The 20,055-nt window shown below is 39.9% G+C and overlaps 1 protein-coding gene across 1 annotated transcript in view; it reads right to left on the bottom strand.

The window, feature by feature from the left end:
• The window catches only part of LOC128687479 (adhesion G-protein coupled receptor G2-like), a 102,322-nt gene extending 91,379 nt beyond the window's left edge, over positions 1 to 10,943 (bottom strand). The window contains exon 1 of the mRNA XM_070084069.1: positions 10,826 to 10,943. The gene's annotated coding sequence lies outside the window, so the exon portion shown is untranslated. The remainder of the gene's footprint in view (positions 1 to 10,825) is intronic.
• Positions 10,944 to 20,055: the final 9,112 nt, after the last annotated feature.

Here is a 20,055-nt window from a genome sequence, read left to right as displayed (position 1 = left end):
GTGGTACAGTGTCCACTGCATGTTGTTAGTGGTGGTACTGTGTCCACTGCATGTTGTGTGGTGGTACTCTGTCCACTGCATGTTGTGAGTGGTGGTACTGTGTCCACTGCATGTTGTGAGTGGTGGTGCTGTGTCCACTGCATGTTGTGAGTGGTGGTACTGTGTCCACTGCATGTTGTGAGTGGTGGTACTGTGTCCAGTGCATGCTGTGTATGGTGGTACTGTGTCTACTGCATGTTGTGAGTGGTGGTACTGTGTGCACTGCATGTTGTGAGTGGTGGTACTGTGTCCACTGCATGTTGTGAGTGGTGGTACTGTGTCCATTGCATGTTGTGAGTAGTGGTACTGTGTCCACTGCATGTTGTGTATGGTGGTACTGTGTCCCCTGCATGTTGTGAGTGGTGGAACTGTCTCCACTGCATGTTGTGTGGTGGTACTGTGTCCACTGCATGTTGTGTGTGGTGGTACTGTGTGCGCTGCATGTTGTGTGTGGTGGTACTGTGTCCACTGCATATTGTGTGTGGTGGTACTGTGTCCACTGCATGTTGTGTGGTGGTACTGTGTCCACTGCATGATGTGTGTGGTGGTACTGTGTCCACTGCGTATTGTGTGTGGTGGTACTGTGTCCACTGCATGATGTGTGTGGTGGTACTGTGTCCACTGCATATTGTGTGTGGTGGTACTGTGTCCACTGCATGTTGAGTGGTGGTACTGTGTCCACTGCATGTTGAGTGCTGGTACTGTGTCCACTGCAAGTTGAGTGGTGGTACTGTGTCCACTGCATGTTGAGTGGTGGTACTGTGTCCACTGCATGTTGAGTGCTGGTACTGTGTCCACTGCAAGTTGAGTGGTGGTACTGTGTCCACTGCAAGTTGAGTGGTGGTACTGTGTCCACTGCATGTTGAGTGGTGGTACTGTGTCCACTGCATGTTGAGTGGTGGTACTGTGTTCACTGCAAGTTGAGTGGTGGTACTGTGTCCACTGCATATTGTGAGTGGTGGTACTGTGTCTACTGCATGTTGTGTGTGGTGGTACTGTGTCCACTACATGTTGTGAATGAGGTACTGTGTCTGGTACATGTTGTGAATGATGGTACTGTGTCTGCTGCATGTTGTGAGTGGTGGTACTGTGTCCACTGCATGTTGTGAGTGGTGGTACTGTGTCCACTGCATATTGTGTGTGGTGGTACTGTGTCCACTACATGTTGTGAATGAGGTACTGTGTCTGGTACATGTTGTGAATGATGGTACTGTGTCTGCTGCATGTTGTGAGTGGTGGTACTGTGTCCACTGCATGTTGTGTGTGGTGGTACTGTGTCCACTGCATGTTGTGAGTGGTGGTACTGTGTCCACTGCATGTTGTGTGTGGTGGTACTGTGTCCACTGCATTTTGTGAGTGGTGGTACTGTGTCCACTGCATATTGTGTGTAGTGGTACTGTGTCCACTGCATGTTGTGAGTGGTGGTAATGTGTCCACTGCATGATGTGAGTGGTGGTACTGTGTCCACTGCATGTTGTGTGTGGTGGTACTGTGTTCACTGCATATTGTGTGTGGTGGTACTGCGTCAACTGTGTGTTGAGTGGAGGCACTGTGTGCACTACAATTTGTGTGTGGTGGTACTGTGTCTGGTATATGTTGTGAGTGATGGTTCTGTGTCTAGTACATGTTGTGAGTGATGGTACTGTGTCTAGTACATGTTGTGAGTGGTGGTACTGTGTCTAGTACATGATGTGAGTGATGGTACTGTGTCTAGTACATGTTGTTAGTGATGGTACTGTGTCTAGTACATGTGAGTGATGGTATAGTGTCTAGTACATGTTGTGAGTGATGGTACTGTGTCTAGTACATGTTGTGAGTGATGGTACTGTGTCTAGTACATGTTGTGAGTGATGGTACTGTGTCTAGTACATGTTGTGAGTGATGGTACTGTGTCTAGTACATGTTGTGAGTGATGGTACTGTGTCTAGTACATGTGAGTGATGGTACTGTGTCTAGTACATGTTGTGAGTGATGGTACTGTGTCTAGTACATGTTGTGAGTGATTGTACTGTGTCTAGTACATGTTGTGTGTGATGGTACTGTGTGTAGTACATGTTGTGAGTGATGGTACTGTGTGTAGTACATGTTGTGAGTGATGGTACTGTGTCTAGAACATGTTGTGAGTTATGGTACTGTGTCTAGTACATGTTGTGAGTGATGGTACTGTGTCTAGTACATGTGAGTGATGGTACTGTGTCTAGTACATGTTGTGAGTGATGGTACTGTGTCTAGTACATGTTGTGAGTGATGGTACTGTGTCTAGTACATGTGAGTGATGGTACTGTGTCTAGTACATGTTGTGAGTGATTGTACTGTGTCTAGTACATGTTGTGAGCGATGGTACTGTGTCTAGTACATGTTGTGAGTGATGGTACTGTGTCTAGTACATGTTGTGAGTGATGGTACTGTGTCTAGTACATGTTGTGAGTGATGGTACTGTGTCTAGTACGTATTGTGAGTGATGGTACTGTGTCTAGTACATGTTGGGAGTGATGGTTCTGTGTCTAGTACATATTGTGAGTAATGGTACTGTGTCTAGTACATATTGTGAGTGATGGTACTGTGTCTAGTACATGTTGTGAGTGATGGTACTGTGTCTAGTACATGTTTTGAGTGATGGTACTGTGTCTAGTACATGTTGTGAGTGATTGTACTGTGTCTAGTACATGTTGTGAGTGATGGTACTGTGTCTAGTACATGTTGTGAGTGATGGCACTGTGTCTAGTACATGTTGTGAGTGATGGTACTGTGTCTAGCACATGTTGTGAGTGATGGTACTGTGTCTAGTACATGTGAGTGATGGTACTGTGTCTAGTACATGTGAGTGATGGAACTGCGTCTAGCACATGTGAGTGATGGAACTGTGTCTAGCACATGTGAGTGATGGTACTGTATTTAGTACATGTTGTGAGCGATGGTACTGTGTCTAGTACATGTTGTGAGTAATGGTATTGTGTCTAGTACAAGTGAATGATGGTACTGTGTGTAGTACATTTTGTGAGTGATGGTACTGTGTCTAGTACAGGTGAGTGATGGAACTGTGTCTAGGACATGTGAGTGATGGTACTGTGTCTAGCACAGGTGAGTGATGGAACTGTGTCTAGCACATGTGAGTGATGGTACTGTGTCTAGTACATGTGAGTGATGGTACTGTGTCTAGCACAGGTGAGTGATGGAACTGTGTCTAGCACATGTGAGTGATGGTACTGTATTTAGTACATGTTGTGAGCGATGGTACTGTGTCTAGTACATGTTGTGAGTGATGGTATTGTGTCTAGTACAAGTGAATGATGGTACTGTGTGTAGTACATGTTGTGAGTGATGGTACTGTGTCTAGTACATGTTGTGAGTGATGGTATTTTGTCTAGTACAAGTGAGTGATGGTACTGTGTAATACATGTTGTGAGAGATGGTACTGTGTCTAGTACATGTGAGTGATGGTACTCTGTGTAGTACATGTTGTGAGTGATGGTACTGTGTTTAGTACATGTTGTGAGTGATGGTACTTTGTCTAGTACATGTTGTGAGTGATGGTACTGTGTCTAGTACATGTTGTGAGAGATGGTACTGTGTCTAGTACATGTTGTTAGTGATGGTACTGTGTCTAGTACATGTTTTGAGTGATGGTACTGTGTCTAGTACATGTTGTGAGAGATGGTACTGTGTCTAGTACATGTTGTTAGTGATGGTACTGTGTCTAGTACATGTTGTGAGTGATGGTACTGTGTCTAGTACATGTTGTTAGTGATGGTACTGTGTCTAGTACATGTGAGTGATGGTACTGTGTCTAGTACATGTTGTGAGAGATGGTACTGTGTCTAGTACATATGAGTGATGGTACTGTGTCTAGTACATGTTGTGAGTGATGGTACTGTGTCTAGTACATGTAAGTGATGGTACCGTGTCTAGTACAAGTGAGTGATGGTACTGTGTCTAGTACATGTTGTGAGTGATTGTACTCTGTCTAGTACATGTGAGTGATGGTACTGTGTCTAGTACATATTGTGAGTGATGGTACTGTGTCTAGTACATGTTGTGAGTGATGGTACTGTGTCTAGTTCATGTTGTGAGTGATGGTATTGTGTCTAGTACAAGTGAGTGATGGTACTGTGTCTAGTACATGTTGTGAGTGATGGTACTGTGTTTAGTACAAATGGGTGATGGTACTGTGTCTAGTACATGTTGTGAGTGATGGTACTGTGTCTAGTACATGTTGTGAGTGATGGTACTGTGTCTAGTACAAATGAGTGATGGTACTGTGTCTAGTACATGTTGTGAGTGATGGTACTGTGTCTAGTACATGTTGTGAGTGATGGTACTGTGTCTAGTTCATGTTGTGAGTTATAGTACTGTGTCTAGTACATGTTATGAGTGATGGTACTGTGTTTAGTACGTGTTGTGAGTGATGGTACTGTGTCTAGTACATGTGAGTGATGGCACTGTGTCTAGTACATGTTGTGAGTGATTGTACTGTGTGCATTGGATGTTGTGAGTGATGGTACTGTGTCTAGTACATGTTATGAGTGATGATACTGTGTCTAGTACATGTTGTGTGTGATGGTACTGTGTCTAGTACATGTTATGAGTGATGGTACTGTGTCTAGTACATGTTGTGAGTGATGGTACTGTGTTTAGTACATGTTGTGAGTGATGGTACTGTGTCTAGCATATGTTGTGAGTGATGGTACTGTGTCTAGTACATGTTGTGAGTGATGGTACTGTGTCTAGTACATGTTGTAAGTGATGGTACTGAGGCTAGTACATGTTGTGAGTGATGGTACTGTATCTAGTACATGTTATGAGTGATGGTACCGTGTCTAGTGTATGTTATGAGTGATGGTACTGTGTCTAGTACATGTTGTGAGTGATGGTACTGTGTCTAGTGCATGTTGTGAGTGATGGTACTGTGTGTAGTGCATGTTGTGAGTGATGGTACTGTGTGTAGTACATGTTGTGAGTGATGGTACTGTGTCTAGTACAAATGGGTGATGGTACTGTGTCTAGTACATGTTGTGAGTGATGGTACTGTGTCTAGTACATGTTGTGAGTGATGGTACTGTGTCTAGTACAAATGAGTGATGGTACTGTGTCTAGTACATGTTGTGAGTGATGGTACTGTGTCTAGTACATGTTGTGAGTGATGGTACTGTGTCTAGTACATGTTGTGAGTTATAGTACTGTGTCTAGTACATGTTATGAGTGATGGTACTGTGTTTAGTACGTGTTGTGAGTGATGGTACTGTGTCTAGTACATGTTGTGAGTGATGGCACTGTGTCTAGTACATGTTGTGAGTGATTGTACTGTGTCTAGTACATGTTGTGAGTGATGGTACTGTGTCTAGTACATGTTATGAGTGATGGTACTGTGTCTAGTACATGTTGTGAGTGATGGTACTGTGTCTAGTACATGTTATGAGTGATGGTACTGTGTCTAGTACATGTTGTGAGTGATGGTACTGTGTCTAGTACATGTTGTGAGTGATGGTACTGTGTCTAGCATATGTTGTGAGTGATGGTACTGTGTCTAGTACATGTTGTGAGTGATGGTACTGTGTCTAGTACATGTTGTAAGTGATGGTACTGAGGCTAGTACATGTTGTGAGTGATGGTACTGTATCTAGTACATGTTATGAGTGATGGTACTGTGTGTAGTACATGTTGTGAGTGATGGTACTGTGTCTAGCACATGTTGTGAGTGATGGTACTTTGTGTAGTACATGTTGTGAGTGATGGTACTGTGTTTAGTACATTTTGTGAGTGATGGTACTGTGTGTAGTATATGTTGTGAGTGATGGTATTGTGTTTAGTACATGTGAGTGATGGTACTGTGTCTAGTACATGTTGTGAGTAATGGTACTGTGTCTAGTACATGTTGTGAGTGATGTACTGTGTCTAGTACATGTGAGTGATGGTACTGTGTCTAGTACATGTTGTGAGTGATGGTACTGTGTCTAGTACATGTTGTGAGTGATGGTACTGTGTCTAGTACATGTTGTGAGTGATGGTACTGTGTCTAGTACATGTTGTGATTGATGGTACTGTGTCTAGTACATGTTGTGAGTGATGGTACTGTGTCTAGTACATGTTGTGAGTGATGGTACTGTGTCTAGTACATGTTGTGAGTGATGGTACTGTGTCTAGTACATGTTGTGAGTGATGGTACTGTGTCTAGTACATGTTATGAGTGATGGTACTGTGTCCAGTACATGTTATGAGTGATGGTACTGTGTCCAGTACATGTTATGAGTGATGGTACTATGTCTAGTACATTTTATGAGTGATGGTACTATATCTAGTACATGTTATGAGTGATGGTACTCTGTGTAGTACATGTTATGAGTGATGGTACTGTGTCTAGTACATGTTATGAGTGATGGTACTGTGTCTAGTACATGTTATGAGTGATGGTACTATGTCTAATACATGTTGTGAGTGATGGTACTGTGTCTAGTACATGTTGTGAGTGATGGTACTGTGTCTAGTACATGTTGTAAGTGATGGTACTGAGGCTAGTACATGTTGTGAGTGATGGTACTGTATCTAGTACATGTTATGAGTGATGGTACTGTGTGTAGTGCATGTTGTGAGTGATGGTACTGTGTGTAGTACATGTTGTGAGTGATGGTACTGTGTTTAGTACATGTTGTGAGTGATGGTACTGTGTCTAGTACATGTTGTGAGTGATGGTACTTTGTGTAGTACATGTTGTGAGTGATGGTATTGTGTTTAGTACATTTTGTGAGTGATGGTGCTGTGTGTAGTATATGTTGTGAGTGATGGTATTGTGTCTAGTACATGTTGTGAGTAATGGTACTGTGTCTAGTACATGTTGTGAGTAATGGTACTGTGTCTAGTACATGTTGTGAGTGATGTACTGTGTCTAGTACATGTGAGTGATGGTACTGTGTCTAGTACATGTTGTGAGTGATGGTACTGTGTCTAGTACATGTTGTGAGTGATGGTACTGTGTCTAGTACATGTTGTGAGTGATGGTACTGTGTCTAGTACATGTTGTGAGTGATGGTACTGTGTCTAGTACATGTTGTGAGTGATGGTACTGTGTCTAGTACATGTTATGAGTGATGGTACTGTGTCCAGTACATGTTATGAGTGATGGTACTGTGTCCAGTACATGTTATGAGTGATGGTACTATGTCTAGTACATTTTATGAGTGATGGTACTATGTCTAGTACATGTTATGAGTGATGGTACTGTGTCTAGTACATGTTATGAGTGATGGTACTGTGTCTAGTACATGTTATGAGTGATGGTACTGTGTCTAGTACATGTTATGAGTGATGGTACTATGTCTGGTACATGTTATGAGTGATGGTACTGTGTCTAGTACATGTTATGAGTGATGGTACTCTGTCTAGTACATGTTATGAGTGATGGTACTGTGTCTAGTACATGTTGTGAGTGATGGTGCTGTGTCTAGTACATGTTATGAGTGATGGTACTGTGTCTAGTACATGTTATGAGTGATGGTACTATGTCTAGTACATGTTATGAGTGATGGTACTATGTCTAGTACATGTTGTGAGTGATGGTACTGTGTCTAGTACATGTTATGAGTGATGGTACTGTGTCTAGTACATGTTATGAGTGATGGTACTGTGTCTAGTACATGTTATGAGTGATGGTACTGTGTCTAGTACATGTTATGAGTGATGGTACTGTGTCTAGTACATGTTATGAGTGATGGTACTGTGTCCAGTACATGTTATGAGTGATGGTACTGTGTCTACTGATTATTAGTGGGAATGACATGTCTAGTGAATATGGTGAGTAAGAATGACTGTCAAGTGAATAACAGAAAGTAAGAATGACTGTCAAGTGAATAACAGAAAGTAAGAATGACTGTCAAGTGAATAACAGAAAGTAAGAATAACTGTCAAGTGAATAACAGAAAGTAAGAATAACTGTGAAGTGAATAACAGAAAGTAAGAATAACTGTCAAGTGAATAACAGAAAGGAAGAATAACTGTCAAGTGAATAACAGAAAGTAAGAATGACTGTCAAGTGAATAACAGAAAGTAAGAATGAAAGAATTAAGAGTAAGACGGAGAATAGGATAGCAGATGAACAAGGAGGCTTTAGGAAAGGTAGGGGGTGTGTGGACCAGGTGTTTACAGTGAAACATATAAGTGAACAGTATTTAGATAAGGCTAAAGAGGTCTTTGTGGCATTTATGGATTTGGAAAAGGCATATGACAGGGTGGATAGGGGGGCAATGTGGCAGATGTTGCAAGTGTATGGTGTAGGAGGTAGGTTACTGAAAGCAGTGAAGAGTTTTTACGAGGATAGTGAGGCTCAAGTTAGAGTATGTAGGAAAGAAGGAAATTTTTTCCCAGTAAAGGTAGGCCTTAGACAAGGATGTGTGATGTCACCGTGGTTGTTTAATATATTTATAGATGGGGTTGTAAGAGAAGTAAATGCGAGGGTCTTGGCAAGAGGCGTGGAGTTAAAAGACAAAGAATCACACACAAAGTGGGAGTTGTCACAGCTGCTCTTTGCTGATGACACTGTGCTCTTGGGAGATTCTGAAGAGAAGTTGCAGAGATTGGTGGATGAATTTGGTAGGGTGTGCAAAAGAAGAAAATTAAAGGTGAATACAGGAAAGAGTAAGGTTATGAGGATAACAAAAAGATTAGGTGATGAAAGATTGAATATCAGATTGGAGGGAGAGAGTATGGAGGAGGTGAATGTATTCAGATATTTGGGAGTGGACGTGTCAGCGGATGGGTCTATGAAAGATGAGGTGAATCATAGAATTGATGAGGGAAAAAGAGTGAGTGGTGCACTTAGGAGTCTGTGGAGACAAAGAACTTTGTCCTTGGAGGCAAAGAGGGGAATGTATGAGAGTATAGTTTTACCAACGCTCTTATATGGGTGTGAAGCGTGGGTGATGAATGTTGCAGCGAGGAGAAGGCTGGAGGCAGTGGAGATGTCATGTCTGAGGGCAATGTGTGGTGTGAATATAATGCAGAGAATTCGTAGTTTGGAAGTTAGGAGGAGGTGCGGGATTACCAAAACTGTTGTCCAGAGGGCTGAGGAAGGGTTGTTGAGGTGGTTCGGACATGTAGAGAGAATGGAGCGAAACAGAATGACTTCAAGAGTGTATCAGTCTGTAGTGGAAGGAAGGCGGGGTAGGGGTCGGCCTAGGAAGGGTTGGAGGGAGGGGGTAAAGGAGGTTTTGTGTGCGAGGGGCTTGGACTTCCAGCAGGCATGCGTGAGCGTGTTTGATAGGAGTGAATGGAGACAAATGGTTTTTAATACTTGACGTGCTGTTGGAGTGTGAGCAAAGTAACATTTATGAAGGGATTCAGGGAAACCGGCAGGCCGGACTTGAGTCCTGGAGATGGGAAGTACAGTGCCTGCACTCTGAAGGAGGGGTGTTAATGTTGCAGTTTAAAAACTGTAGTGTAAAGCACCCTTCTGGCAAGACAGTGATGGAGTGAATGATGGTGAAAGTTTTTCTTTTTCGGGCCACCCTGCCTTGGTGGGAATCGGCCGGTGTGATAATAAAAAAAAAAAAAGAATGACTGTCAAGTGAATAACAGAAAGTAAGAATAACTGTCAAGTGAATAACAGAAAGTAAGAATAACTGTCAAGTTAATAACAGAAAGTAAGAATAACTGTCAAGTGAATAACAGAAAGTAAGAATGACTGTCAAGTGAATAACAGAAAGTAAGAATGACTGTCAAGTGAATAACAGAAAGTAAGAATGACTGTCAAGTGAATAACAGAAAGTAAGAATAACTGTCAATTAAATATTCTTAACTTTTAATCCTAACTTTCAAAACGTAAATATAACTGAAATTCTTGAAGTTACAGGTAGACATTATTTATATATAATAATAACTGAGTAATTGCTGTTAGAAAATTAATGTTATTGAGTTGTTTTACTCGTGGCTTATAATTCCATAATCATTCGTTTAAGTACTAAATAATTCGTTTATATTTGCAAATAATTCGTTTATTTTGTAAATAATTCTTTTGTATAGAAAATAATTCAGTTATATTGTAAATAATTCGCTTTTATAGCAAATAATTCGGTTATATTATAAATAATTCATTTATATAGCAAATAATTCGGTTATATTGTAAATAATTCGTTTACATTGTAAATAATTCGCTTCTAAATAATTTTTTTTTATTGCAAATAATTATCTTTTATTTCAAATAATTGCCTAATCTTGCAGATAATTCCTCAAGCTTCACTTCAGAGTTTAAGTTAGAAAGAACAATATCTAATTCTAAGAAGAATTTGTGTAATTCCAAGTGAACAGTATCTAATTCTATAGAATTTGCATAATTCCAAGTGGACAATATCTAATTCTAAGAAGAATTTGTGTAATTCCAAGTGAACAGTATCTAATTCTATGGAATTTGCATAATTCTAAGTGAACAAAATATAATTCTAAGGTAGGTGAAGAGGTCACGTGACGCGGCGTAATAGTACTGCAACTGCATTTCATTATTTTTAGATTTTAGAATTTTGATTTTGTCCATGATTATTTTCTTCAGTTAACTTAATAATTTTTTTTTTATAAAATTATCTTGATTTGCTAAAATTTATTTATGAAAAAATGTGGCGATAACTGTAAATATGTGGCGATAAATTAAGTTTATAAGTAAATATTGAGAGCATGTAAAGAGGATTTAATTCTGCTTGAAAAATACAGTATCTAATTCTACATGAAAGTATTCAACTCGATGTGAAAGTATGTAGTTGATGTGAAAATATTTAGTTGTAGAAGGAATCAACAATATATAACTTACGGAAGTCGGGCAGTGGGGGGTAGAGAAGCCCGCTGGACGGTGGGTCTGTAACTAGTTAGTGGAACACACAGGTAGAGGCACCGCCCACCACATCCAGGTGTGGATGATATCAAGAAATACTTGCATATATTGGCCCCGCACTCGCGGCCACAATGGTTTTCACACTGACTAAGTTCAGTGCAAAAATCATCGCCACAAAATGCTGAGAATTGCTTTATTAAAAGAGAGAGAGAGAGAGAGAAAGCTAGAAGTACGAGAAAGAGAGATAAAGAAGAGATTTTGAGGGAGTAAGAGATGGGGCTCACTCACGCAAGTTATTTACTCACACAGCTCACTCACCGACACAACTCACTCACCGACACAACTCACTCACTAACACAACTCACTCACTGACACAACTCACTCACTGACACAACTCACTGACACAACTCATACTACACACACAGCTAAAGCACACAACACATATCACCTTATACCCACAGTGTTATCTGGTAAGCTGTAACATAAACAATAACATAAACAGGATTATAAACAACTAGTTACCCCCGGAGGCACATAATTTAAACAACACAGTCAATATAATTATAAACAACGAGACACCATACAGATTTCCTCAACACCTTCTACCTCGTTCAGATGCTGATAGTTAATATTAATTTACTATTGTTAACATAAATATAGTTGATTATGTATCTTATTATGGTTATTTCTAAGTAACGTTGTGTTTTTTTGAGTTAAGTCAAGCATTTCCATAAATTTAGAGATACTGACAAGTGGTTGAGGATACCTATGTAAGTGTTAGACCACCGTGCCCTTGGGCACAGTGTTTACAGTGTGATAAAGGTGGGTAGTAGGGTGTGGCGAAGCGGCTGTGTCTCCCCATGGGTAGGAATGGTGGTCGTTTCGCCTCTTTGTGTAGGAGGGTACATCAGCACCCTTCCCCAGGCGTCAGCCCGGGAAGGTTTCGTGGAGGTACCAGGCGTCAGCCTGGGAAGATCACGTAGAGGTCCCAGGCGTCAGCCCGGTAAGGTCTCGTGGAGGTCCCAAGCGTCAGCCTGGTAAGATCTCATGGAGGTTCCAGGAGTCAGCCTGGGAAGATCTCGTAGAGGTCCCAGGTGTCAGCCCGGGAAGGTCTCGTGGAGGTCCCATGCGTCAGCCCGGGAAGGTCTCGTAGAGGTCCCATGCATCAGCCCGGGAAGGTCTCGTGGAGGTCCCATGCGTCAGCCCGGGACGATCTGGTGGAGGGTACACCAGCAATCGCTGGAGTCAGAACATGAAATCGTCTGATCAGCACCTCTGGGTCAATCATCAGTTTTCATCTAAGGTCCTGGGATTGTTGACTCCTGGAGAGCTCACCAGCTGCTTAAGAACCTAAGAAAATAGAAAAACAAACATCACATTTACATACTGTTTTATTCATTTTCCAAACTAAAATCTTTTTGTTCTCTTCAATAATTTGTCCTGGAATTCACAATTTAAAATATTCATTCACTCCTTTTGTGACTGAAACACGAAATACTCTCTTCGTAAGTTACCTCTTTTTTTAGTATACACCTCACATACAACATATTGGTAGTCTTGAGTACATTTGAAATGAGGCTTCACATAGCTCTCAGTACAAGCCTGTTCTGTCACATTAAAGTTAATTATGGAAAAAAGTAGCAGTGGCAGTAAGTGGAACTGTAGCTAGCACCTTGATCCTAAATAATTCAAGTTATGGATTATTATTTCTGGACCAGAAACATATAGAACAAAACTTCTGGATTTGGCAGAGGACTTTTGTGAGACAGAAACAAGGAATTCACAGGAATGAGTAGTGGAAGTGCCACTAAGACTGGAGTTGGTACTCTGGTTAAATTAAACTCGTATAGTAAGGATAAACTGCTGAGTTCCCCCCTTCCTTAGTCCCCAAGGGACTAGGGAAGCGGGAATTGAACCGCTTCTTCCCTTCCCCAGATTGAAGCTGAATGCCCCCACTCTCATTCTCTTTTTGGTCTCTTGTGTGGGGATATTTTCCCTTTCATAAAATTCTGCTTCTAGACGAGGAAAAGGAATTACTATAGGCCCTGTTTTAATGTAGTTTCCGTAGGTCATTCTGTGATGACTAAGTAATTCCAAATGATGGAAACTGGATCATCTTAGGTCATGTCAGGTTACCCTTTGGTGAAACATCAGTGGCCCTCTGACAGGACCTCTAATGATGGAAGCACTATGGTAGGTTTCTTTCAGATCGAGGAGGGGCAACTGAAGTGTATGTCTCCGGGCATTCTTTCTAGTTCGCCCACCATAATTATTAGTTGAAAGACGATTGCACAGTTTGTGCGTATGCTTAAACAAGTGGTTTTGGTAGGCTTGATCAGTCAGTTTTGGAGGTGCCATCCTGATGTGCGCCAGGTAAGGTAAGAGGTGGTTTCCATGGAACAACAACACTACATGACGCATCAGAGGTGACTGGTTCAGAGTGAGTAGGTGGGTCATTATCCTTTTATTCTCGGAGTTGCTCCTCTTCCCCCGATTTTCTATTTTATAATGATCGAGATATTACCGTATTCTCCTGGATCCATAGTGACAGCTATACCCTCTACCGACCCCCAGCCATGGACCCTCCTCAAAACCTGGAACTGCTTTCTGGCAACCACTTACTGTCCAAATCCAGTATCAAGGACCGCGGTGACTGTGTACCAACATGCGACTTCCAGTTCATGCTGTGTGGCTGTTGTCGTCTTTCGTACCGTCATCCAACAAGACTTTACAGACTGTACATTAATCATCCAAATACAGTTACAACTACAATATCTTTCAGTCATCAAAGTTGAAACGTAACCAATAACTAAATTTGTGTTTAATTGCTTTGAATTTCCCTCAGTACACATAGCAGTTCAACGCTTGCCACTGAGAGAACTCAAACTAATACTGAAACAGTCCTGCAAATGCTGTCGGTATAGTTACCTGAAGGATACCGAATCTGTGAAGAAACAGGTCATAATAATTTAACTTTTTAATTGTGACGAAGCACACCTTTAGATTCTCGTCAGTGTCACGTTATCCTTCGGAAAAGCGAGATCCAGGATCCAACGTTTGAAGGAGTGTTTGTAATATAATTAAAGTTGTGAGCCATCTACGACAACAGAAGAATATAACACGTCGCTATTGTTCCTGAGTTGCCTGGCAACCTAAGCACCCAGTGATGACTTCAACCTCAGTTACTCCCGTGTCCAAGCCTCACATTCCTACTTCCATCTGTTACCTCTACTATCTCTCACACTACACAGTCCTCTCCACATCTTCCTCCAGTACCTTCTTCACTATCCTGAAGACCCAAAACACCTTGCACCTCAAGAATTCATTCCCTCATCATCCCCTCATCCTTCCGATTTTTAACTTTTCAGATAGATTACCTCTTCAGATTTATTTTTCAAACAGCAGTCGCAGAAATACATTGTTCCCATATTCTTTCTGCCATTTCCAGATGCTGACCTTCTACAACCCCATCTATCCAGTGCAACTGCCAATATCTTTACTCCGCCTTCGCCTTTATTTTTCTGCCTCTTCTTGCACTACACTACTTACTCATTTACTGGGTAGAGAGACACTTGAGACTATACTGCATTTATCGGAGAGACAAGTCCAGAAATGGGAGATGAACCTTGACAACCCCAATCTACAGGACCCTCATCCAAAGCAAAATACACACACATACCACTTGACTCAGACTCTGGCAATACAATAACCTTTATCAGCATCTAAGTCTCGTTCTTTTGATATTCATCCCTTCGCTTCACAAATCTCTATACTGTCAGCTACCTCACAACTTGCTGCTTACATTATCAATATAACATATAGATATCCCTTCTTACCTTGCTCCAGTCACTCCATGTCGACTTTCACCCTAACCCATAGTTACCACTGTATAAGAGATACTATTAAAAAGTTCCCGGACTGCCGCTAAAAAAAATTATATAGGCTTTCCTAATCACATACTTGAAGTTGCCTCCCTGGAAGTACTCTCCTTGCGAGGCTATACACTAATTCCAGCACCTTTGCCACTTCTCGAAAAATTTCTGGAATTCTTTCCTAACGGTGTCTGGCGCGGCCTATGAATCGGCTTGAATCTACTTCACATCGTCATTTTTATTTCTGGGAAGAAAAAGAAGTCACGAGGGGCTAGATCTGGGAAGTAGGGAAGGTGGGAGACGGCCGCCGTGTTGGTTTTGGCCAGAAAACGCTGGACAGTGTAGCGTGAGTAGGGACACTGTCATGGTGAGTGAACCAATCACTGGACGTCCACAATGATGGACGTTCTCGTCTCACGTCTTCCCTCAAACGTCTTAGAACCTTGATGTAATAAAAGTTGGTTAACTGTCTTCCCTGCCGGGACAAATTCTCGATGAATGATTCCCACTTTTGTCAAAAAAAAAAAAAAAAAATGAGAATGCTCTCAACACTGAATCGAGGAAACCATTCCAAACATTGTCCGACTCATTGATTCGTCACTAAATGATTGCTAAAACAGTTTTACTCAGCTTGAAACAGAATTTCACACTCACGTTTTTCTTTCAGACGTTTCATTCTGCAACAACAAAAAAATCACAACACTGACAATACAACAAAAAATGCCCGTTTAACCTCAACGGAATGACTGACCGCACTGAAACTCACCAAGCGATTTAAAAAAGGAAAACAACATGATTTACACCCAGACTTACTTCACACAGGAAGTGCGCGATAATTCGAGTCAGAAACCTTTTGATAATACCTCATACATACCGTTATATTGCTAATAATACATCATACATACCGTTATATTGTTGATAATACATCATACATACCGTTATATTGCTAATAATACCTCATACCGTTATATTGTTGATAATACCTCATACATACCGTTATATTGTTGATAATACCTCATACATACCGTTATATTGTTAATAATACATCATACATACCGTTATATTGTTGATAATACCTCATACATACCGTTATATTGCTAATAATACATCATACATACCGTTATATTGTTGATAATACCTCATACATACCGTTATATTGTTAATAATACATCATACACACCGTTATTTTGCTAATAATACATCATACATACCGTTATATTGTTAATAATACATCATACATACCGTTATATTGTTGATAATACCTCATACATACCGTTATATTGCTAATAATACATCATACATACCGTTATATTGTTAATAATACCTCATACATACCGTTATATTGTTGATAATACCTCATACATACCGTTATATTGTTAATAATACATCATACATACCGTTATATTGTTGATAATACCTCATACATACCGTTATATTGCTAATAATACATCATACATACCGTTATATTGTTGATAATACCTCATACATACCGTTATATTGCTAATAATACATCATACATACCGTTATATTGTTGATAAGTAGCAATGCTAATATTATAATGATGGAGTATTAGAGGATACAGGGAGGACTCAAGCAAAATTATGTCAAATCACTTACTAGAGAATGCCTTTTCTGATCGGCTTCAAACTTTTACTATTGGTGGGTTTTATTCAAGTAAAGATTGTCAATCATTTTTAGCTGTGTAAATTTAAACTTTTAATAAGTACGTTGTTTCCCCACGTAATACCTAGAGAACGTTTCTTCTGATCCGTTTCAAACCCTATGTTACATCAAATTTAAAATATTTTTGTATTATGGTTTCGGTTATGTGGATGCCAGTTTCCTGTTTTTTTGCCAATGTTATCAAAATGGAATTTTATAAATAAAAAACATTCTTCTGGATCTTTAATTTTTTTAAATATAATATGTAAATAAGAAAAGGAAACTGGAAAAAATCCAAATTTGCTTTTTATGGCGATTGTAAGATTAGAGAAGATAAACTGTTTTGGTTCTCGAACATTTTCACCAATATTTTGTTTACTTTCTCGCAAATTTTCTTTTACTATTCGAGAATGCGTTATTAGATCGGCTTCAAATTTTCATCACTGGTGTAATGTATCTTGGTCAAGATTCTTGGGACTATTTGCAGGTCTGGGCGCCCTGAGTACAGTGTTACATAGTTCCCAAATTTGGTTTCCAGGTGATAACTAGAGACAGGTTCCTCTGATTACCTTCACAAATAATTATTTTTTTACATTGCTATATTATTTTTTCTTGGTGCTGGTGTGGGCCTTTTGATTCGAGGAACTGGACTTGTTATCTTCCAATTGATTAAATCGAATCTGAATGACTCCCTTCCACAGGTGTTATATGAGCCCTTCGAGTTTAGTGCTTTCTTCTGATTAATATATAGAAAATGTGAACGGCATCAATCTTCCATGGGTGATGTGTCTTATGAGATGGATGGAACGTGCAGACACAAATTTTGTTGGATTTTGGGCAAGAACTGGAAAATGCATCTTCTGGTCGGCTTTAAACTTTTAGGGGTGTTGTTTTCTCCTCAGAGGAAACAATCTCTGAATGTGGACAGCATCATTCAATCTATTAACACAAAGCACCTATATGAAAAACAGTACAGAATGGGTCAAATCTAGAGAAGAGTCTAAACGTTACTCGTTAATCTTTACCAGCCTGATAAGGTCAAAAAAGTAAAAGGACACAAGTGCAACTAATGTGACATTTATTGTGGCAACGTTTCGCTCTCCAGGAGCAATAAATGTCACATTAGTTGCACTTGTGTCCTTTTACTTTACATATTGTCGGTAATTCTACCAACTTTATTACAAGGCCAAAAAAATTGTATTATGAGAACAGATTACATAACATCGAAGGTGATATGAAAAAGACCTGGAAAACCCTATCTGAAATTCTAGGAACTAAAAAGATATCCAAAAACAAAACAATCAAATTAACAAAATCAAGCGAACCCCTACTCACACCAACTGAAACAGCAGACTCAATGTTTTCTTCTTCACCATAGGAAAGAATCTATCTAGCGAGCAAAATCCCAAGCTCAAACACCCGTCCATCAGACTACCTCACAGGCACTACCCGCATACACTCTTCCTAGCCCCAACCAACCAACAGAAGTCTCGCTCATCATCAACACGCTTAAAAACAAGGCAGGGGACAAAAATAACTTACCACCTTTTATGTACAAAAAAGTTTCACAAGTACTGTCACCAATTATTGCAACACTCTTTAACAAATCCATTGAATCCTCCACCTTCCCAGTAATTCTAAAAATAGCGAGGGTCACCCCGATACACAAAGGAGGTGATCAAGTGGACTTGAATAACTATAGACCAATATGTAACTAACCTTTGCTCTCTAAAATCTTTGAAAAATTAATTCATAGACAGATCTATTCCTACCTCGTCTCACATGACATACTCAACCCCTCTCAGTTTGGATTCAGGACTAATAAAAGCACAAATGATGCTATTATACACATGCTAGATTTGCGTAAAACTTTTGATACAGTTGACCATGATTTGCTGCACATTAACTTAATACACTATGATATAAGAGGGCACTCCCTCAACTACCTAAAGTCATACCTTAGTAACAGAAGCCAATATGTGTACACAAATGGAGCAAACTCTTCCACTCAACCAATCACAGTCGGTGTCCCACAAGGAAGTGTCTTTGGTCCACTCTTTCTCATTTACATCAGTAACCTACCGAATGCATCACAACTACTCAAACCCATATTATTTGCAGATGACACAACATACGTCTTCTCTCACCCAAACCTAGTCATACTCGCCAACACTGTTAATGCCGAATTGCAGAAAATATCTACCTGGATGATGACTAATAAACTTACCCTCAATACTGACAAAACCTATTTCATTCAGTTTAGAAACAGAGCTGCAAATGTTCCACTTAACATAACGCTAAACGGATTACCCATCACAAGACTCACAGAGGGAAAATTCCTAGGATTCCACCTTGACAGCAGCCTCAAATTCCAGACACACATACAACAAATTTCCAAGAAAATCTCTAAGACAGTAGGCATACTATCAAAGATACCGTACTATGTTCCACAATCAGCTCTCCTTGCACTGTATCATTCACTCATCTACCCTTATTTCACATATGGAATTTGTGCGTGGGGATCAACGACATTAAATTACCTAAGACCACTAATAACCCAGCAAAAGGCTGCAATCAGAATGATAACAAACTCCCACTCCCGACAGCATACTCCACCAATATTCAAAAGTCTAAAACTACTCACCGTAAAGAATATCCATATTTAAATATTCATGTACCTATTACATACATAGAACAATACACTCAAACATAAACCCGCCGCTCAAACTTCTCCTCACCAACCTTAACAGGACACACGACCATAACACAAGACAAATCTCTTTTGTATGTACCCCGTGTCCATATCACACTGTGCAAAAACTTTATGCACATAAAGGGCCCCAGAATTTGGAATTCATTACCAGTAAATACTAAAGTAACCCAGTCTGAACATCAATTTAAGACTCTTCTCAAAAAACACTTACTCGCCCTAAACTAAAAACTCAATATTTAACTTTACCAAATAATCTCTCAATTACCTAAATCTTAAAACTTCCAAACAAGACGTCCAAAATTCATACATTATTAATACTACATCGTAGTAAAAATACCTACGCAAAACATTACTGCCTTACACACAATTGTAACATTCTCATACTGTAAACTACTTTCAACAACTCACAATATTATATTCCCATAATATAATTTCAATAATTATTATTGAAACTGTTGTAAATAAAAACAGATGTACAAGTTAAACAAGCTATGATCAATTTATTTAGTATTAAGTAGTCTGTAAGCCATTAAGTTAACTCTGCCCATAATGCCCGGGCATGATAGTGGCTCTTTGTATTGCAACTCATTATTGTAATTTCATATTTTCAATGTAATCTTGCAGAGAAATAAAATTGATTTTTGTTAGACGGTGTAGTTGTAACGTGACAATTTATTAAGTTGATTTCTGTGAAATAACTGGAGACTGTCTCTTTTGGTCAGCAATAATTCAGAGTCTTCGACTTCACTTGGTTATCCTAGTTTATATTAGGTAAATGCGACATTTTTATTGCGGCAACGTTTCGCTCTCCATGAGCTTTGTCATGTCGTTACAAACAATACAAGGATACAGAGGTGTATATATAGGTATAAGAGTGAGGTGCAAGGTATAATATAATCGTTGTAGGAAGTAGTAGTAATACTAGTAGTTGTAGTAGTACTTGTGGTAGTATTAGCACTATC

The sequence above is a fragment of the Cherax quadricarinatus genome, chromosome 11, assembly GCF_038502225.1.
Source record: "Cherax quadricarinatus isolate ZL_2023a chromosome 11, ASM3850222v1, whole genome shotgun sequence".
NCBI lineage: Eukaryota > Metazoa > Arthropoda > Malacostraca > Decapoda > Parastacidae > Cherax > Cherax quadricarinatus.
This window is presented reverse-complemented; position numbering and strand designations above follow the sequence as displayed.